Source organism: Chiloscyllium plagiosum, unplaced genomic scaffold (genome assembly GCF_037043375.1).
Source record: "Chiloscyllium plagiosum isolate Xiang-an unplaced genomic scaffold, Cpla_swu_hap1 HiC_scaffold_46, whole genome shotgun sequence".
NCBI lineage: Eukaryota > Metazoa > Chordata > Chondrichthyes > Orectolobiformes > Hemiscylliidae > Chiloscyllium > Chiloscyllium plagiosum.
The window spans coordinates 46,248,188-46,271,180 of record NW_028270184.1 but is presented as its reverse complement, the minus strand read 5'-3'; the positions used below and the strand labels follow the sequence as shown (position 1 = coordinate 46,271,180).

Below are 22,993 nucleotides of genomic sequence, written 5' to 3'. Positions count from 1 at the left end.
ATGGACATTTAGTTCAGCTGAATAGTTCACTGTGGAAAACCTTATGACATAGCAATAGTACCCCTAGTTTAAAGCTGGAAAACCTGTCTTCAAATCCCACCTTCCCTGAGGTGTATCACTGCCCGTTTAAACCAGTTAATTGCATTCGTTCTAATTGTGGAGTAGTCATAACATCTCTGGAACATTAAGTTGAAATTTCACCTCTCCCATAAGTGACTTAGAACGTTTTGAGTCATGTTGATTGAAGAATAATGTTAGAAGATTAATGGGGAGATTCCACCAAAGTGTTACACCACATGGTTGAATACTCTGGTGATGCTGGCATTGTGAAATCGATGACAAGATGACTAATGCACAGATCCAGAAAATCCCCTGTTGGCCTGGTCTTTAATTTCACCACTGCAAATGGTGGAATTTGAAATCAACGTGTGTCTGGAATGAAATGCTTAATGCTGTCCATGAAACTATAGGCATAAAAAATGCTTTACGTCTGACTTGGGCTAGCCCACCTCCAACATATATTATCTCCATTTATTGGCACCACTGACGTCTACTTAAATTACTCAGACGCTATCTCCAAGATGCACTTCAGATAATCACTATGTTCATGAGAAATCACCTTCTTTTCCCACCATCACTAACAAGCACAGTGTAGCAGGGACATGGGAACACCTCCTTCTGCAATGTCCTCTCCGAGCCACTCCGCACTCGATTGGAAATTTCTCAACGTTCCTTCGCTGGGTTAAAATTCTGGAATAACAGTGTGAGTCCACACAGCACAAGGACGGCAGCAATTCATGTCTTTTTTACCAGCACAATTACAGATGACCAATAAACGCTGCACTAGCTGGAAAATTGCACAATTGCCGGTTCATTTTTTAAGACAATGATAAAGCAAGTAGAGACTAAATATTCTCTGAGTAGATGAACTGTTAATTTGTAAACGTGCCATTGCCTATTTCACCAAAGCAGATAGTGCAGGCAGACTGAACACAGACCTACTGTCCTTCTGTGACAGGTATAATGTTTTCCTCAATATTTTTTTAGTGACAAACAGATGGAGCAGACTGGTGTTCTCCTGTTTCAATGGAACAGGTTTCAGGAACTGCTTAACATTCTTCCATTCCTTTGTGACAGGATCAAGTGTAAAGTGGTTGCTGTCAAGATCTATTTTGTCACTGTTAAGGAGTTTAACAGTTTCTTTTTGTCTCTGTGTTGCAGTACAAATAGAGTTCAGTGATATCAGCACTTCCCTGTTTCTCAAGCTTGTGTGGATTAATGATCTCGTCTAATTGACAACAGATCAGAGTGACTGAACAATCTCCTTTCATTCCAATGGGACATGCTGAATGGTCTTACTTGTTCTGTCATTTCCTTTTCTGACAAAAAAATTCAAGATGCTTTCTTGGACGCCTCATGAAACGGTTCTGATATTTAAATCACAAGTGTTCAGTGTTCAGCAGCACCCTGCCTGCATGTGTGCTGATATTATCAATTTCTTTTCAGGTAGGGGTCCTGTGCAAACAGTTAAGACCTGAGAAAAGGTTCCTCAAATGCAGGAATGGGTATTTAGAATGCTGGCTTCAGTATTGCCTGAGGCTTGCCAATTACCTGACACGTATGACATTTCCAGCAAAATTTAACCACATCCTTATGCAGTAAAAAATGCTTTCGCATTTTAACCTGAGATTTTCTCCGACTGGTCATTCATGTGCTACCTGCAACACCGCATTTTTATAACCCACTTGAATATATGATGGTCTCCATTTCCTCATCAAGACATCATTTTAAACGAGAAACATTTGGGAATACATGCCGATTCTTCCTCTGCGTACGTTTTTTGATATAATTGCTTCACTTTTCTATCTTTCTGTTGTAGCACAGATAAATATATAAAAGATAAAAAATCCACTTTTACCTCCATCTGTTCATGATTTGGCTCAAACATCCAATCAAACATGACTTCTGAAATCTCTACATTAACATTCTTCTCTTTATTTATGGAATTCTCCTCTTTTCTCAACAGGTAACTTTGTGATCTTGTTATCACACAGTCAAGAAAAAAATCAAACGCTAACACTTCCTTTAAGAGCTCAGTTGCCTGATTCTCCACTGGCTTTTCGACTACAGCAGGCAGCATCCCTACCTGTGGGCCAGCTATATCGGTATAAAGCGCAAATTGCATTCCTGAAGCTGATTTTCTCCATTATTCATGGCAACACTTCTCCACTTTTCTCTTGACACTCCAATCTCACTCTTCATAATGGATCACTTCTCGTCATACCATGAATTCCATGGACACACACATTTCCCGGCAATAGTCTTTCTACATTACATATCTCTTCATTCATCAACATCAAAGACTGATGTGACCTGCTTCATGTAACTTCTTTACCTACTGCTCCTGGTCTATACGGCCTTAAAATCATTGCAATGTACAGCACAGAAACCGAACCTTTGGTTCAACATGTCCATGCCGACCAGATATTCCAACCCAATCTATTCACACCTGTCATCGCGCGACCCATATCCCTCTAAACCCTTCCTATTTATATACCTATCAAGATGAATTTTAAATTTTGCAATTACAATGGCCAAGATGTTTGATTTCTCACTCTCCACGGGAGAGTAAAACCTTTACTAACACCTTCCACTCAGCACCACCTTCCTAAACTGCAATCTTCTTCCTGACCTCTCCGCCCCCACCCCACTCCGGCCTATCACCCTCACCTTATCACACTCACCTTAACCTCCTTCCGCCTATCACATTTCCAACGCCTCTCCCCCAAATCCCTCCTCCCTACCTTTTATTTTTGCCGGCTTGGCACACCGTCCTCATTCCTGAAGAAGGCCTCAGGCCCGAAACGTCGATTCTCCTGCTCCTTGGATGCTGCCTGACCTGTTGCGCTTTTCCAGCAACACATTTTCAGCTCTGATCTCCAGCATCTGCAGTGCTCACTTTCTACTATTTAATAGGTTCTCCAGGTAGGTTCATTCATTAAGTCAGGAGGTATGGGGTAAAGGGAGATTTGGCTATCTGTATTCAGAATTGTCTTGCTGTCAAAACCAGAGACTAGTTCAGTTGGAAAGTGGCCTGCCTGGAGGTCAGTGTTGAGTGGTGTTCCGTAGGGCTCTGATCGTGGGACTCTGTCTGTTGCAGTTTTTATCAATGACGTGGATGAGGAGGTTGAGGGGTGAGTTAGTAAATTTGCTGATGACACAGAGGCTATTGCAGGCTGCAGCGTGACACAGACAGGATGCAGAGCTGGGCTGAGAAATGGCAGGTGGAGTTCAACCTGGATAAATGCGACGTCATGCATTTTGGAAGGTCGAATTTGAATGGTGAATATAGGATTAAAGACAGGATTCTTGACAGTGTGTAGGAACAGAGGATCTGGGTGATCAACTACATATATCCCTCAAAGTTGCCACCCAAGTGTGCAGGGTTGTTAAGAAAGCATTTGGTTTTCATTAATGGGTCATCGAGTTTAAGAGTCGCGAGGTTTGCTACAGCTCTACATGTTCCTGGTGAGACCACACTTGCAATATTGTGTCCAGTTCTGGCGCCCTACAATAGGAAAGATGTGGAGGCTTTGGAGAGAGTGCAAGGAAGGTTTACCAGGATGCTGACTGGACTGGAGTGCTTGCCTTATAAAGAGAGATTGAATAAGCTCAGACTTTTCTCTCTGGAGAGAAGGAGAAAGAGAGAAGACGTGATCGAGGTGTACAAAATAATGAGAGGCATGTATAGAGTCAATAGCCAGAGACATTTCCCCAGGGCAGGATGGATTGGCACGATGGGTCATAGTTTTAAGATATTAGTAGAAAGACTTAGAGGGCTCGCCTGATGAAGGCATTTTACGTTAGAGGTGGTGGAAGCAGAGTCATTAGGGACATTTAAGTGACTGCTGGGCATGCATATGGATAGCAGTGAGTTGAGGGGTGCATACGTTGGATTATTTTATTTTACATTAGGATTAATCCACGGCGCAACATCATGGGCCAAGGGTCCTGTTGTGTGCTGTACTTTTCTATGTTCTATGTTCTATGTATTAGTATCCACCACTTCCTGTAGCAGTCCACTACACACACGCACCACCCTCTGTGTGAAAACGTCGCACCTTAGGTCTCTTTTATATCTTTCCCCTCTCACCCTAAACTTAAGCCCTTTATTTATGGACTCCTCCACCCCATGGAACGGGCCTTCTCTGTTTAGAGCGGGGCTGGAAAAGCACAGCAGTTCAGGCAGCATCCGAGTAGCAGGGAAATCGACGTTTGGGGCAAAAGCCCTTCATCAGGAATAAGAGCTTATTCCTGATGAAGCGCTTTTGCCTGGAATGTCGATTTTCTTGCTCTTTGGATGCTGCCTGAACCGCTGTGCTTTTCCAGCACCGCTCTAATCTTGATTCTAATCTCATGCATCAGCAGTACCCATTTTCACCCTGTCCATTCACCCTATCCAAGCCCCACATGATTTTATAAACCTCGATAAGGTCACCTCTCAGCCTTTGACACTCCAGGGAAATCAGTCCCAACCTATTCAACCTCTCCCTAAGAGCTTGAATCCTCCAATCCTGGCAACATCCTTGTAAATATTTTCTGAACCCTTTAAAGTTTCACAACATTTTCCCGATAGGAAGGAGACCAGAACGCAATATTTCAAAAGTGGCCTAACCAATGTCCTGTACATCCTAAACATTTCCTCCCAAGTCCTATAATCAATGTTTTGACACATAAAGGTAAGCATACCAAACGCCTTCTTCACTAATCTATCTACCAGCGACTCCCCTTTCAAGGAGCTATGAACCTGCACTCCAATGTGTCTTTGTTCAGCAAAACTCCCTAGGACCTTACCATAATCCTGCTAGAATCTTTACCTTTGCAAGCAAATGGTTTATGAAGAACTGGCACTTCCTTCTCCACAAACATCCAGTAAGGTTGGACATTCTGTTACAGCATTTTTTCCCAGCCAATAATGCTTTCTTTTACCACTCCAACGAAATTCACTGATTCATCCTGTTTTCCTACATTGGACTTCCCAGTGCTTTTTCTAAACCACCAACACCGTGCATTCAGATGGCCTACTTTATTGCAGTGAACACACCCAGCCTTTTAACCTCTCTTTTCCCTTTCTGGATTCCCATTGTAAACTGTGGTAATCTATCTTTATTTTCTTAATTGAGGTCTAGTTTGCCCTTGTCACCTGAGGATTTCTCTTGAGCTTAATTCCTATGCCTCATGAATTGAAGTTGATGTCGGATTCAGCTGCTAATCTTGCTGTTTTAACTCTCTGATCTTCCACGCCAGTCTGCATGACTTCAAGAAATTATCTTTTAATTTCCTCATAAATTATTGTCTGTGACAGTGATATAGGTTGGATCTATTTTAAACGCCTTTATCCAGGAAACAAAATTAATTTGTTTGATCTTTTCAAACTCAATGTATGGCTGACCATGACCCATCCTTATATTCCTGTAACATTGTCTGCAGGCTGTAGGCACATGCTCATATACACTTCAGTAAGGCTTTCTCACCCTCTCATACACCCATAATCCCTCTTCTGATTGTGATGCAAATATGTCACTTGCTATATCTACCAACTTTGTTTGGATCATTCAGACCAAAGGTGACTCACCACTTCATCTGTTTAGCCAGTTGCTGAAAAGAAATTAACAAGGCATCTACATCCTCCTCATCAAATCTATGCAGTACATGGATAAATTTAAACAGATTCCCGCTTCCTCCACCTTCCCCTCTACACTTTCAGGTTGACTTTCCTTTCTAAGTGCCAAGTTGTGAAGATCAAAGTCGATCTCTTTCTCCTTTTCCTCTCTCTATTTCCCTCTTTTTTTTCCGTGAGGGCATTCCTCTCCTTTTCTTCCTTCACTGTGAGAGTGATTATTTCCTTTTTAATCTTTATTCTGCATGTACCGTAATTAAAACTGTTTCAGTTATTTTTTACGTTCGAACTGCTTCATATCCAATGAATTCTAGTCAATTCCAAAATTTCTGATGGTGTTTGCTGAAAATGTAAATGTTGAGCGATTTCTGTAATTACTTCCCCTTTTCTCAGACGAAGGTAAACACGACTCCAACTATCTGGCAATTCCAGCCGCCAAATCCAATGAATTTCCTCTGATGCTGCCTGATATGCTGTTTTATTTTTCCAGCAACACAGTCTGAACAGTCCATCTTCCTCAGGTACACTGGCACCACCCGCCACCTTTTCCTCCGCTACATCGATGACTGTATCGGCGCTGCCTCGTGCTCCCACGAGGAGGTTGAACAGTTCATCCACTTTACCAACACCTTCCACCCCGACCTCAAATTTACCTGGACCGTCTCAGACTCCTCCCTCCCCTTCCTCGACCTCTCCATTTCTATCTCGGGTGACCGAATCAACAAGGACACTTACAATAAACCGACCAAATACCACAGCTACCTAGACAACACCCCCTCCCACCCTGCCCCCTGTAAAAACGACATCCCACATTCCCAATTCCTTCATCTCCGCCGCATCTGCTCCAAGGGGGACCAGATCCAATACCGAACAACCCGGATGGCCTCTTTCTTCAAAGACCACAATTTCCCCCGAGACACTGTCGACGATGCTCTCCACCGCATCTCCTCCACTTCCCGCTCCTCCACCTTTGAGCCCCGCCCCTCCAATCGCCACCAGGGCAGAACCCCACTGGTCCTCACATACCACCCCACCAACCTCCATATACATTATATCATCCGTCGTCATTTCCACCAGCTCCAAACGGACCCCACCACCAGGGATATATTTCCCTCCCCTCCCCTATCAGCATTCCTAAAAGACCACGCCCTCCGTCACTCCCTCGTCAGGTCCACACCCTCCACCAAGACAACCTCCATTCCCGGCACCTTCCCCTGCAACCTCAAGAAATGCAAAACTTGCACCCACACCTCACCCCTTACTTCCCTCCAAGGCCCAAAGGGATCCTTCCACATCCAACACACATTCACCTGCATCTCCACACACATCAGTTACTGCATCCGCTGCACGCGATGTGGCCTCCTCTATTTTGGGGAGACAGGCCGCCTACATGCGGAACATTTCAAAGAACACCTCTGGGACACTTGCACCAACCAAACCAACCACTCTGTGGCTCAACACTTCAACCACTCCACCAAGGACATGCAGATCCTTAGACTCCTCCATCGCCAGACCATAGCAACAGGACGGTTGGAGGAAGAGCACCTCACCTTCTCCCTAGGAACACTCCAATCACAAGGGATGAACTCAGATTTCTCCACTTTCCTCATTTCCCCTCCCCCACCTTCTCTCAGTCCCAACCTTTGAACTCAGCACCACCTTCCTAACCTGCAATCTTCTCCTGACATCTCCGCCCCCACCCCCATTCCAGCCTATGACACTCACCTTAATCTCCTTCCGCCTTTCGCATTCCCAACGCCCCTCCCCCAAGTCCCTCCTCCCTACCTTTTAGCTTAGCCTGCTGGACACACTTTCCTCATTCCTGAAGAAGGGCTCATGCCCAAAACGTCGATTCTCCTGCTCCTCTGATGCTGCCTGACTTGCTGCGCGTTTCCAGCAACACAATTTCATTTCCAATAGCTTTACCTTGTTCGCCTTTTGTAAAACCCCCATATCCCCGCCCCCCAGAAATCTGTCAGTGACGGAAAGCCATTACTGCACAAAACACTGTTTCAATCAACCGAATTCAACAACCAGCCCAAAAGTCACTGACACCTACCACTCGTCTTTGTATCCGACAACACTGAACCCGAAGTGGAATTATAGGATCAATGACAGCTAGAACGCACTTCCTGTTATGGACTTGGCCAGACGCCCTGCAAATATTTTAAAAAGGTGGCCTGGCCCCTAAGCTTTTCTAAATATAAAGGAAGATGTGAAGTGGGTGTTCCCGTTCTGATACAACTCGTCAAGTCACTCAGCTTTAAGCAAAACAAAAATCATTTAAACACTACACTGGAAGCACATCCAAAGGAAAGCAGAATGTTAATTAACCTAACAGTGGAAAAACTCCGCCGATCCGATGCAGTAACAATGAATACTTAATTGTTCCAATACAGTAATAGCTGATTAATGGCAAAAAAGATAAATACAAACACAGATTCATACAGGCCGGAGGGAACAACATCCAAAGAGAGAGACTTCAATAGAAAGTTAGAAAAACCCTTTACTGAAGCTTGCAACTCGCCAGCACTCCAGCAGGACAGCTAAACAATCTCGAGGAATAAACTTGAACTCGGCGAACTGGGCACTGCCATTCCATTATTGAACGAGACGCTAAGACACCTCTGCCTTTAGGACCTCTCCAGGAACAAGGACGAAATGACCTTTATAAACTGACAGCATCGACACACACTCAGTGCTTTATATTCATACCACTTCTCTAGTGATGGCTTTGATCCTTAATTCCACCCTCTATTCTTTATCATTAACAGCTCGCTTGAAGATATTTAATGCTTTCTGGAAGGAACACTGAAAAACATTTTGTGCTGTGTGTTCATTCCCAGGCATTCAGACGAATTCGAGTAAGTTTCCGACTTGTCAAGTACGTTTTACTGGCTGGGAGGATGGAATTCAGTCCGATAACTTTCATGTAAAATTAGGTAGGACGTGGAAACAAAATTCTCCAAAGTTGTTAATCTAGTCATGGTCCCTTATCCATTATTCTCAAGTGAGTATACAATTTCAGAAACTGGACAATTGCTCGAATGTGATGAGCTACAATACACGTGTGGAGTCAACTGTTGGCAGTTGGGAAGACCAGACCACAGACCATAATGGGATTAATGACACAAAAAAAAACAATTCAAAAGGCACGGTTATTTTTTACAAAGGACAATTGTTTAAATGCATAAATAAGTTAAAATACATGACATTTGGGGTCGAACGCAGAGAAGAGAATGAAAGTGAAGTCTAGAATGCCAGGATCAGATCTTATTTTATTTAGTGTATTATGGAAATAAAACATTCTACATGATTGCAACTAATGTAAGTGATGAGTTGACATAATTAACTCTCTGGAGATGTGATGCATGTATAAATACAGATTACATCTGCCTAATGTTGGTCATACTGCAGCCATAGAACTTCTATTCCGACAGAAGTCATTCATTTTCAGAAATGGAGAAACCACCGATTTTATTATTGAAGGAGATTTATTATCCACTTCTTGCAGCTGTTTGTCTTCCAGGTAAGACATTGAACTTGTTTCTTTCCAGTTGATTTTAATTTATCCGTGTTAATGTTGCATATCATACATTTCCCATTGTCAGTGTTCACATATCATTGTCAAAAACAGTGTTTGAACACCTCTACTTTTTCCCTTTATCTGGAAGCATAGCTGATGTAATAACAACCCTCACAAAAGTGTCGCCTGCAAAGGCTTTTGTTGCTCTTTCGACAGTCTGACAATACCATACAGATAGATGGGACCACATTAAATATGGGTACATTTCCTGTTTTGTAGATCACTCAGAAAATATTCACATCCTCTTAAAAAGTATCTTCTCCTCTATTTCAAACATGCATTGCAATATTACCGAAATGCTCTGTCTCTTTTTCAGCGAACACGATGACTGTTATAATTATCGTTCGAGGAAACTGTGGTCTTTCTAAATGCATTTCTGCTTATCTGGTAGCCATGGCAACATCGGATTTATTGGTCATTATCCATGATGTCATCGCATATCGCATTTTGCATTATCATTTTCCTTTTTCCTTCTTCTCCTACACACCTGTTTGCAAGTTCATTATATACATAGGTGCCACCAGTCTCGATTTAACTGTTTGGTTCACCGTTTCCTTCACATTTGACAGATTTGTGGTGATCTGCTGCCAGAAGTTTAAAACACTATATTGTACAGAAAGAACAGCAACGGCGGTATTAATAACCATTTCGGTCCTGACCTTGTTAAAAAATATTCCACTTTAGTTTGCATATGTGTCAGAGCAAATCCTTAATAAAATCCAATGGGGCTGCCAGTCAAGCGTAACTTTCTTTGCTTCATCTCCAGGGATAGCGTTTGTCTGGGTTTACAGCACCTGGGTTGCTTGGCTTCCATTTATCTTAATTGTCTCATTTAATTGTTTAACCATCCACCGTATTCTAATGGCGAATAGAACTCGGATTAAACTCCATGGACACAGAAAGGAGAATCAAAGCAATACAGAGATGGAGAACCGGAGGAAGTCGATCGTTTTATTGTTCTCAGTATCTGTCAGTTTCATATTGCTTTGGTTGACACGTTCCGCTACTTTGGTCATTACCAGACTGTCAAACCCTAATTATTACCGAGGTGAATTTAACGACCCTAAATATATCGCAACTGAAACAGGAAATATTCTCAAGTTGTTGAGCTGTTTCCTGAACCCATGTATTTATGCAGCAACCCAGAACAAATTCAGAGAGGAGCTGAAGAATGTGGTGAAATCGCTATTGAGACAAACTCTCAAATATATTTTTAAAACTGTGGACAAGGGAAATGTATTTTAGGGGAATCTTTTTGTAGCTGAGACTTAATTTCATCTTGTTTCCCAAAATGGAGTTCTCTTCATCTCCCGGTAGTCAAAAACAAAATGATTCACGCAGTTATTTCATGGATTATCGAACCCCTAAATTCGACATGTGCAATCATTTTTGTTTAGTACGATGTTTGGTTGAATTGTACAAATTGCATGTCCTTTCAAGGATGATATCTTCAAACTCGGGTATCAATGTTTAACAAAAAAGACTTGAGCTGTGATATTTTACACAAATATATGAATCTATTACTGATACCGGGATCAGATACTGAAAAATGTGTTGGTGGAAAAGCGCAACAGTTCAGCCAGCATTCAAGGAGCAGGAGAATCGACGGTTCGGGCATCAGCCTTTCTTCAGGAGTCCTGCAACACATTTTTCAGCATCTGATCTCCAGCATCTGCAGTCCTCACTTTCCACCGTGATCAGATGCGTCAGGTTGAAATTGTCTGGAAAAGGAAATCAAAGATATTTCCGCCTCAAAATGAGAGACTGGCGATTTGTATGCAAATTTTGCAAGAAAGACACTTGATTTTCCGACATGACTACACACTGAAACGCCACCCTCAGCAACTTTCAACCGGCACAAATCAAACAAAGGAACGTCCGTTCTTGCCGACCTGGTTATTGCATGATAAGAAAAAAAATATTTTAACAGATGTAGCAAATAACCACTGTCAATCAGCCCACAGTGTGCACAGGTATAATGCTGTTCTGTGCTGTACTTTTCTATGTTGTATGTTCTAAACCCGCATCCACTGCTTCTTCTGGATGTTCATTCAACAAGCGAACCTTTCTTTGTGTAAATTAAAATAAATGACCTCATGTCTTTTTAGAATCTTTCTCCTTCCACCTTGAAAATTTATATCCTTGTCTTGATCTCCTCCAAGCTAGGGAAAATGAATTTGTAATTCACCTCATCCATACGCATCATGATTTTATAAACGTCTTCAATGTCAGCTCTGAACCTCCCATGTTTCAGTGGAAAAGTTCCTGCATATCCAGTCTCCAGTTATAATACAAACTCAGTTCCCGGTAACATCCTAGTAAACCTCTTCTCAGCACTCTCTAGCTTAATAAATCCTTCCTAAAAACGGGAGGACAGAACTGTATGCAGTACTCTAGAAGAGGCCTCCCCATATCCTGTGCAATCTCAAAATAACGTACCAACCCCACATCTGACCAATGATCGCAAGCTTGCTACACACTTCTTAATTACCCTATCAGTGTGTGATGGAGACTTGAAAGAATTATATACATGATCCTTGAGGTCTCTCTGTTCAACAAGATTACTGAAAGACCAACTTTTAACTGGCTATGGCGTGCCTTTTTTATTTTATAAAATGCAATTTCTTGCATTTTCCAAACTAAACTCAATCTGCCACACTTCAGCCCATTGGCTCATACAGTCATAGATTCATAGAGATGTACAGCATGGAAACAGACTCTTCAGTCCAACCCATCCATGCCGACCAGATATCCCAACCCAATCTAGTCCCACCTGCCAGCACTCGACCCATATACCTCCAAACCCTTCCTATTTATATACTCATGCAAATGCCTCTTAAATGTTGCATTTCTACCAGCCTCCACCACATCCTCTGGCACCTCATTCCATACACGTACCACCCTCTGCATGAAAATGTTGCCCCTTAGGTCTCTTTTATATCTGTCCCCTCTCACCGTAAACCTATGCCCTCTAGTTCTGGACTCCCTAACCCAGGGAAAAGACTTTGTCTATTTATCCTTTCCAAGCCCCTTACAATTTTGTAAACATCTATAAGGTCACCCCTCAGCCTCCGATACTCCAGGGAAAATAGCTCCAGCCTGTTCAGCCTCTCCCTGTAGCTCAGATTCTCCAACCCTGGCAACATCCTTGTAAATCTTTTCTGAACCCTTTCAAGATTCACAACATTTCTCCGATAGGAAAGAGACCAGAATTGCACGCAATATTCCAACAGTGGTCTAACCAATGCCCTGTACAGCCGCAACATGACCTCCCAACTCCTGTACTCAATACTCTGACCAATAAAGGTAAACATACCAAACGCCTTCTTCACTATCCTATCAACCTGCGACTCCACTTTCAAGGGACTGTAAACCTGCACTCCAAGGTCTCTTTGTTCAGCAACAGTCCCTCGGACCTTACCATTAAGTGTATAAGTTCTGTTAAGATTTGCTTTCCCAAAATGCAGCACCTCGTATTTATCTGAATTAACCTCCATCTGCCACTTCTCAGCCTATTGGCCCATCTGGTCCAGATCATGTTGTAATCTGAGGTAACCCTCTTCGCTGTGCACCACACCTCCAATTTTGTGTCATCTGCAAACTTACTATCTGTATCTCTTATGTTCTTATCCAAATCATTTATGTAACTGACAAAAATATGAGGGCCTAGCACCGATCCTTCCGGCACTCCACTGGTCACAGGCCTCCAGTCTGAAAAACAGCCCTCCACCACCACCCTCAGTCTTCTACCTTTGAGCCATTTCTGTATCCAAATGGCTAGTTCTCCCTTAACTCCATGAGTTCGAACGTTGCTCATCCGTCTCCCATGGGGAAACTTGTTGAACGCCTTACTGAAGTCCATATAGATCACATCAACTGTTCTGCCCGCATCAATCTTATTTGTTACTTCATCAAAAAACTCAATCAAGTTTGTGAGACATGAATTCCCACAGACAAAACCATGTTGATGATCCCGAATCAGTCATTGCCTTTCCAAATACATGTACATCCTGTCCCTCAGGATTCCCTCTATCAACCTGCTCACCACCGAGGTCAGGCTCACCAGTCTATAGTTTCCTGGCTTGTCTTTACCGCCCTTCTTAAACAGTGGCACCACGTTTGCCAACCTCCAGTCTTCCGGCACCTCACCTGTGACTATCAATGATACAAATATCTCAGCATGAGGCCCAGCAATCACTTCTCTAGCTTCCCACAGAGTATTCGGGTGCACCTGATCAGGTCCTGGGAATTTATCTGACTTTAACCGTTTCAAGACATCCAGCACTTCCTCCTCTGTAATCTGGACATTTTGCAAGATGTCACCATCTATTTCTCTACAGTCTATATCTTCCATATTCTTTTCCACAGTAAATACTGATGCAAAATATTCATTTAGTATCTCCCCGATTTTCTGTGGCTCCACACAAAGGCCGCCTTGCTGATCTTTGAGGGGCCCTATTCTCTCCGTAGATACCTTTTTGTCCTTAATGCATTTGTAAAAACCCTTTGGATTCTCCTTAATTCTATTTGCCAAAGCAATCTCAGGTCCCCGTTTTGCCCTCCTGAATTCCCTCTTAAGTATACTCCTACTTTCTTTATACTCTTCTAAGGATTCAATCGATCTATCCTGTCTATACCTGATATATGCTTCCTTTTTCTAACCAAACCTTCAATTTCTTTGGTCATCCAGCATTCCTTTTATCTACCAGCCTTCCCTTTCACCCTGACAGGAATATACTTTCTCTGGATTCTCGTTATCTCATTTCTGAAGGCTTCCCATTTTCCAACTGTCCCTTTACCTGTGAGGCATTCCCAGTGCGAATGGACATGACCAAAATCGCAATGTGTAAACAATCAGAAGAGGTGATCGTGTCCCATAACCTTATGCACCTCACTGAAGTCCATAAGACTCACCGTGGACTAGGACCACCTGAAGATATAACGGCAGCAGAAATGACACTGTATGAAACACACATGAGAAACAGCTTCATGAATGGAATGAAGGATGAAATAGCGAAAAAGATGGTCGCCCAGCCGTTGGAGGAAGGTGCTGCAGAAAAAGAGAATGCAGAAGAGATGCGAGCAGAGGTAGATCTGGCAAGTGCTTTTTTTGCAGAGCAATGGACAACTGGGCGAGGCAGTCACTGCACAGAAAGTCCCATTAGCCCTGGAGGCTGGACAGCAGAGTGACTGACGGGGGATGGCTGACGTGGAGGTGTGCAGCCCACAAGGTACAGGTAAACCTCTTTCCTTTATGCTTGGCAATGAAGACTCGCTAATGCTATTCCCTTCTACTAACCTTCCAGGAACTGAAACAAGTCCCACCCCGATATTGAGCACTGAGATTGCAGAGCGTGGATCATATGTTCAGTACAATGATGATGCGTATAAATCAATGCCTAAATCTATGTTATAATGGGAAGGTACACCAGTTGCCTTTTTAGAGTAGATACAGGGGCATCCCTGAAAGGCTACGTTCTGATAATGAGACACCATTTGTCAAATAATCCCCTACAGCAGGCCAGTGATTATTTGGGAATAAATATGAGCCAACACTGTGCCAACCACCCAGCGAGCGGTGGGGCAGTGGAAAGAGAAAATGCTACCTTAAAAAAATAAATTGAAAAAATGTTGTGAGGAACGAGGGGTGACATCGACAAAGGCATTTCCGATTGTGCTAATATATATGAGATCTAGGAGGAGAGGAAAAGCTAATCTTAGCCTGTTTGAGATTTTGTTTGATAGGTTGCCAAATACAGGAATTGGCGCAAGACCAAAGGTAAGACAGATAACAGGCCACTGTGAGGATGAGATGTTGTGTTACGATATAAAACTGTCTACATTTCTGTCTGAAATAAAGAATCAAGTGAAAGCAGCACAACCAGCAGAAGGGAAGCTGCACGATCTCGAACCTGGAGACTATACAGTGGTGAAAGACTTCAGGAGGAAAGATTGGAAAGTGAAGAAGTGTCTGGGACCGTTTCAATGCTCCTTACAACACAGACAGCTGTTAAGATCGTTGATTTTTAGTTACCTGGCTCTTTAGATGTTTTAAAATCTGGCTCTATTATTTGTCGTCCTTGTTGTCATACAATGACAAAAAGGAGGACAATGTAATGGAAATTTCACATTTACGGTGAAATCTGAAATCCATTTACTGTGAAATTTGTAAGAAGAGAAATGATTTCTAAATTTGGTACTGTGCGCAAGCTCGCAGAGTGCTTTTGCTGAGTTCTGCAGTTAAGAACGCAATCTGTTCCTGTTTCTGCAGAATTTTGTAAAGATTCAAACTAGCCTTGTGAGCGGTCAAAATTCAACAAAGGTTACGAGATACGAAGGACAGTGTGTCCAAATAACGAAAGAAATGAAAAGGAATAGCAACTCAAATGTGCATAGTCTTTGTCCTTGATAATGTGATAAGAAGCACTATAAGTCAAGAATTTGAATTATGTTCCGGGGCTTTGCTAGCTGCATTTTGCTAGCTGCATTGTGCCCCTCTGTAATACACAGGTTAAACTGATATAATAGAATTCTTTTTGTTCGCTCTTGCTAATAGATGAGTCGATTCTGGATAAGTGGTGCTGGAAGAGCACAGCAGTTCAGGCAGCATCGATGCTGCCTGAACTGCTGTGCTCTTCCAGCACCACGAATCCAGAATCTGGTTTCCAGCATCTGCAGTCATTGTTTTTACCTAATAGATGAGTCGAGTCAATTTACTTTTCACGACAGGCATATATACAACACTCCATTTTTTTTTGTTTGGGAGCTCTGCACTGAATATTGCTTTTTTGTATATTTTGTGTTCCTGTGTGTTCGCATTCTTTTTAGACACTTCCGTGTTCCTTATTTGCAATGTTGTGTTTTGCAGTGTTTGGTTTTGTTCTGTTTCATCGGGTAGGTTAGTAGTTAATACACAGTAGTTGCATTGTAATTCGCGTTTTTTTTTTATTATACTGGTATTTGTCATATTTTCCATAACTTCACATTTTTGTAAAGTTAGAAAGCTTTTTTTGCCAATAAATATATTACAAAAATATTACAGCAGAGGAACATGAGCTTCATCACTCCAAGCCGACGCTGATCCAGATCTTCTATCTAAACTTGTTGCTTCCTTTATAAGAGACTGCCTGCATTTGCTCCGTGCCCATTCATGTATCTGTCTAGATAGATATTAAATGATGCTATCGTGCCCGTCTCTACCATCTCTGGTGGCAACATATTCCAGGTACCCGCCATCCTCTGCATAAAGATCTTTCCACACATAACTCCCTTCAACTTTTCCCCTCTCACTTTGAACTGATGATCCCCCCGTAAGTGGGTCCCCGTCTCTGGGAAAAAGCTTCTTACTTTCCACCTTGTCTACATCTCTCATAATATTGTAGACATAAATCAGGTCCTCGCTCAATGTCTATCTTTCGAATGAACATAATCCTAATCTACTCAAAGACTCTTCATAGTTAGCACCCTCCATCTCTGGTAACATCCTGGTGAACCTCCTCTGCACCGTCTCCAGAGCATCCAAATCCTTCTCCTAATATGGCAACCAGAACTGTACGCAGTATTCCAAATGCTGCTTAATCAAAGTACCATACAACTCTAAGATGACCTGCCAACTCTTGTACTCAATACCCCATCCAATGAAGGAAAGCACGCCGTAGGCCTTCTTGACCACTCTATTGACCTGCATTTCCACCTTCAGGGAACAATGAACTTTAATACACAGATCTCTCTGTAATCAATTTTCCACAGGAATTTTCCATTTATTGCATAATGCGCTCTGGAATTGCATCTTCCAAAATGCATCACCTCGCATTTGCCTGGATTGAACTCTACCTGCCAATACTCTGCCCAAACCGCCAGTCTACCTATATTCTGCAGCATTCTTGCCAGTCCCCTTCACTATTTGCTTCTCCACGAATCTTAGTGTTATCTGCAAACTTGCTAATCTGGCAACTGAATCCTTCCTCCAAATCATTTATATGCATCACCAGCAGCAGTGCTCCCAGCCCTGGTCACAGGTCTCCATTTTGAGAAACTCCCTTCGATATTCTGATGATCTCTCGACGTGAGGCGATTCGGTGGCTCAGTGGTTCGCACTGCTGCCTCACAGCACCAGGGTCTCCGGTTCGATTCTAGCCTCGGGCGACTGTCTGTGTGGAGCTTGCATATTCTCCAAGTTTCATCCAGGTGTTCTGGCTTTCTTCCACAGTCCAAAGATGTGCAAGCCAGATGAATTGGCAATGTTAAATTGCCCATAGTGTTAGGTGCATTAATCAGAGAGGGAGTGGGTCACTCTTTGGAGGGTCAGTGTAGACTAGTTGGGCCGAAGGGCCTGTTTCCACACTGTAGGGAATCTAATCATATTTGTACATCTATCTCACGTTCGCTGTAGGGAGACCTGTAGTACAGCTCAGCATTGCAACTGCACCCGTCCTATTTCTGAGCTCTGCCCATATTGCCACACTGCTCGTGCCCTCCTTCAGCACAGCTGTAATACCTTCTTTGAACAGTAATGCAAAATTTCCACTCCTTTTGCCTCCCAATCTATCCTGCTTGAAGTATCGATGGCTTCATTATCTAGTTCCTTAGACACTTTAGTTATTGCGTCCTTACTGTCCTCCAACCTCATTTGGTTCCCATCCCCCTGCCACATTATTTTAAACCCTCACAACACCGTAAGCAAAAACACCCAAAGGACGATGGTTTCAGTCCGTCCCAGTGGAGACCATCCAATTTGTAATAGTCCCACTTCCCCCAGAACTGGTCCTAATGTCCCAAAAGTCTGAAATCCTACCTCCTGCACCATCTCTCAAGTCACATATTCATCCTGCGTATTCTATCATTCCGACTCTGACTAGCATTTCGCACAGTTAGCAATCCTCACAATACCACCACTGAGGTCCGACGTTATACCTTGACTCCTAACTCCCTAAATACTGCTGGTAGGACATCATACTGTTGATTTCCTATATCATTGGTGCCGACATGCACCACGACAACTGACTGTTCACCCTATTCCTTGAGAATTTCCTGCAGCTGATCTGAGACATCCAAGACCTGTGTACCTGGGAGGCAACGTACCATTCGGGAGTCTCGTTTCTGACCACAGAACAACCTATCTCCTCCCCTTAGAATTGAATCCCCTAGGAATGTCGCCCATGCACTCACTTTTCCGCTCTTCTGAACAGCAGAACCAACCATGGACTGAGCAACTGCTGCCACCCCCTTTTGAGCCACCTCCCCCAACAGTTTCGAAAACGCTATAGCTGTTTTGGAGGGAGATGACCGCAGGTGTCATCTGCACTGCCTTCCTGCTCTTTCTCTGCCTTTTGGTCACCTATTCCATTTTTTCCCTCAGCCTTTCTAATCTGCGGTGTGACCAATTCACTAAACCAGCTATCCATGACCCCATCAGCATCCCATATGCTCCAAAGTGAGTCCATCCCCAACTCCGGAGCAGTCATGTGGACTAACATGAGCTGCAACTGGACACACTTCCTGCACGTGAACGAGTCAACAACATGAACTGCGTCCCTGAGCTCCCACATTGATCAAGAGGAGCATAAAATGGATCTGAGATCGCCTGGCATTTTCAACCTTAAATTTAACTTTAGTCTTAGCTTAGGTAAACGAAAAAGAAAAGCTTTTAACCAATCAATCGATAAAACAATAAAGAAAGGAAATACAAAAACCCTACTTGATCGACTCACCACAGAGTCCTTATTTTTCGAATAGAGAATGAGGGCAGGTGAGAGACACTAAAAATGTAGTGTCTCGGATTCAGCCACTACACAAATAAAATGGTTTCACTCACTTTCCCAGTAGCCCTCTGATCTTCGCTCTCACCTGACGACAAATGAAGGCCTCGATGCCCGAGATATTTTTTAACCGGTTTCAGTCACCTTCCAAGCAGCCCTCTGGTTCTCGCTTTCGCCTCTTGACAAATTAGAGATGCCCCAAACGAATTTTCGTAGTTGCCTGTCTTGGAGTTGAAATTTGGGCGTGAAATGAGAGGCCATTTGAAATAAAGTAAAGAAAAATTGGCAGGACCAAATTCGGCAATCTCACTCTTAGATTATGCATCAGAGGTAAGACAGAGAGATTAAATTGATTACGTGAGTGAGCTAAAAAGAATCTAAAAAGGGCACTGCTTATAACGAAGCAGTTAGCAGATAAAGTATCTGAGACTCGAACATTTTCCTGAGGGGATGACGTGTTATTAATGTCGCCAGTGATAGGAGATCCCTTCAAAGCCAGGTACAGTGGTCTCTGTCAAATTAAGAAAATGTCGAGTCAGGTGAACTAAATAGTAAAGATGACAGACCGTAAAAAAACGGCATTGGCTATGTCATGTGAACATGTTGAAACATTACTATAATAGAGAGAAATAACTGGAGAATCAAATGTAAGTCACTACCCCACATAGTGAGGAATCAAATCCAGATGATATGGATTTTACTGTGCCTCAAAATAGATTTTAAAATAAAGACGTCCTTAAGGACTGGGATAGGTTAGTAAATTATCTGCCACATAAGCAAAGAACACGGTTGAAAGGTTTGTTACTGCAGTGTGAGGGCATATGTATGAATCAGATGGGGATGACTAATCTTATTGTACATAATGTAGACGTAATGTTATTGTACATAATGCTGCTCAGAAAGAAAAACACCCCTATCGACTTCATCCTTTCAAAGCCACAAAGGTCCTGATGGAGGTGGAGGCCATTCTCGATGAGGATATCATCGAACCAAGCCAGAGCGAGTGGAGTTCGAAGGTCATCATGGTTCCAAATTGGACACATATCCAATTCCAAGATTGTAGGACAGTATCGAGAAAATTGGACAAGCCGGTTGCATCAACACTTTGGACTTACTGCATGGTTACTGGCAGGTAATTTTATCAGAAATGGCGAAACAAATTTCGGCGTTTTTAACCCCAAATGGGCTATATCAATTCAAAGTGATGCCCTTTGGAATGAAGAATGCACCTACCATATTCCAAAGACTCATGATCAGAGTTGTGGCTCTGTTACAAACTGTGCAGTTTATTTGGACGATGTAGTGACCTTTAGCAAGACCAGGAAAAATTACATGGCACAAGAGCTCTTTGAATGACTACGAGAAGCAAAACTGTTACTTAACTTAAACAAAACTGAATTCGCGAAAGCAGTGGTGATGTTTTTGGGACATAACATCGGCCATGGAAGGTTAACCCCACGGAATGCCAAACGAAGGCCATCGAGGAATTTCCACGACTAAAGTCGAAGAAAAAGGTACTTCGACTATTTGGACGAAACATATTTTATTGGAAGGTTGTTCCAAAATACAGCAGTGTAGTGGCACCGCTAACCAATTTGCTGAAAAGGAACACAAAGTTTCAGTGGACAGAACAATGTCTTATCTCTTCACGCTTCAGCCTCTCTGCCTTTATTCCTAATGAAGGGCTTTTGCCCGAAACGTCGATTTCGCTGCACCTTGGATGCTGCCTGAACTGCTGTGCCCTTCCAGTACCACTAATCCAGAATCTGGTTTCCAGCATCTACAGTCATTGTTTTTACCTCGTTGAATGCCACACCAGCTTGAGCCACACCAAACTTTTCAAAAACTTGTAAAGTTGCCATCGATGCTAGTATCAGAGGAGTTACATCTGTACTGCTAGCGAAGGGTGGTGATGGGATTGCACTGCTAGTTGTTTCCTTTTCGAAGAAACTCAACATCTTCCAAAGGAAATGCTCCATGATCGAAAAAGTACTAATGAGTGTGAGACTGGCCTTACAAAATTTCCATGTATATGTCACGAACAATATATATACACATACACACACTATATATATATATATATATATATATATGAAGAAGTTAAAGTGAAGTTAGATTAATGTTACCTGTATGTTAGGGTAATGTGCTTAAAGAATGGAAAAAAAAATTAAGCCATCTTTTCATTATGATGTTTCAGTTGTATCTTAAGGGGGAGGTGTTATGAAGTTGTAGGTGTACTGTACCTTTGTCTGATTTGAAGATCAGACTTCAACTCATCCACTCTGAGCCAGAATTCCTCAAGCAAGCAACCCTTGCATAGATGGAAACCATCAGCTGACATATCATCTCCGTCTATCTTTCTTTTCTCCCTGCCTCTCCGTTTTCATTAGTGAGGTTGCATTTGCTGCATCAAATCTTCCAAACTTTCACAGATTGCCTTTTGCCTCTTAACTGGTTCTCAGTACATGCGACCATATCCTCCTAAAACACCTGCACTTTTAAAAAAAAATCTGCTAATATGTATAGAATACTGTATAGATGTATTACAACATTGACAATCACCAATGAACGTCCAATGCACCACCACTGACAGAGCTGCACGAGCTCTAAAAGGCATTGCTACTCGATTGATTCTGCACGAAGTTGCAAGGGAACCACTCACATCTGTTCAGCTACTGGAGTAGACTTAGAAGGATATGAAGTGGAGAATAACTGAGACAACATTACACGTGTCTTCTTTGGCTTTATTGAAGGAATAGGTCAGCAACTGCATTCATGAAGATTTGGGGATAAGTGATTTGATGAAAATGTCATTGGGTATCATTAAAGATTAGAGACTTAATAGGGCTAGAGATGATGTATGAACATGATTGTCAAGGGCGGTGAGTGAGAAATGTTTGATTTGTGTCCCTATGCATCAAGACCGTGAAGATATTCAAATCTGAGTTAACAGGCCAAAAGCAGTTACTCCACTCAAGTTCTCAAAATTTTATGACGATTGGATCACCTTCTAAAACTAGAATGACTGTCCACCATTGGCAAGACAGAAGTCCGTAGTGCGATGGAATAATTCCCACTGGCGAGGAGGACTGCAGATCCAATAAGTCTCGGGGACATTAGCACCTTCTTCTATCACTGTTATCCGTGCATTTTATTATTATCGTGGCATTACAAGGTGAACAATGTTTGATAGCTATCAACTTTCACACCACCGAAAAATAATAGAATAAAATCAATACCGGAACTCATTAAGACTTTCTGTAAATCATGAACCCTAATTGTTAAGAGAAAAATGTCTGATCTAGAATTTAAGGCATCATTTGAGTATGTTGGCTATCACGAAATCTAAGAAGAATGGGAGTCAATGGGACTCAGAGGAAACTTTCTCCATAGGTTGTCATCATTTTTGGCAGAGATGACGATTGTTGTTTTTGGTCAGTCATCTCTACTTCAGGACATTGTACAAGAAATCCTCAGGATCCAGTATATCGCCAGAGGTCGGGATCCGTGTACTTCACATCCAATACAATTCACAAATACTGAAACAGTCCCTATCCAAATGCATTAGGATTTAGAAGAAAAGATGTCTTTTCAGTCAGAAAGGAATCGAATTGAATTTATTGTCATGTGTACTGAGGCACAATGAAAAGCTTTGTTTTGAGATCAATATAGGCAGATCACATTGTTAAATAGCATAGGTAAGTAAAATAATAGATAAAGGCGGCAAAAACCAAAACACAGGGACAGGCAAATGCTCAACATTTGTGAGTCTATTCAGTATTCTAACAACAGGGAGGTAGAAACTGTTTCGAAACCTGCTGGTGCGTGTGTGCAGGCTTCTGTACCTTCTTCCCAATGGTAGAGGTTGTAGAAATGCATTTCCAGGGTGGGATGGATCTTTGAGAATGCTTGCGGCCTTTTCTTGACAGCAGACCTGGTAGTTGGATTCCTTAGATGGAAGGCTGGCTT

At 42.5% G+C, this 22,993-nt stretch overlaps 1 pseudogene; it reads left to right on the top strand.

Moving 5' to 3' along the window:
* Nucleotides 1–9,139: 9,139 nt before the first annotated feature.
* LOC148136336 (putative G protein-coupled receptor 139) lies at nucleotides 9,140–10,511 on the top strand (annotated as a pseudogene).
* The last annotated feature ends 12,482 nt before the right edge of the window (nucleotides 10,512–22,993 follow it).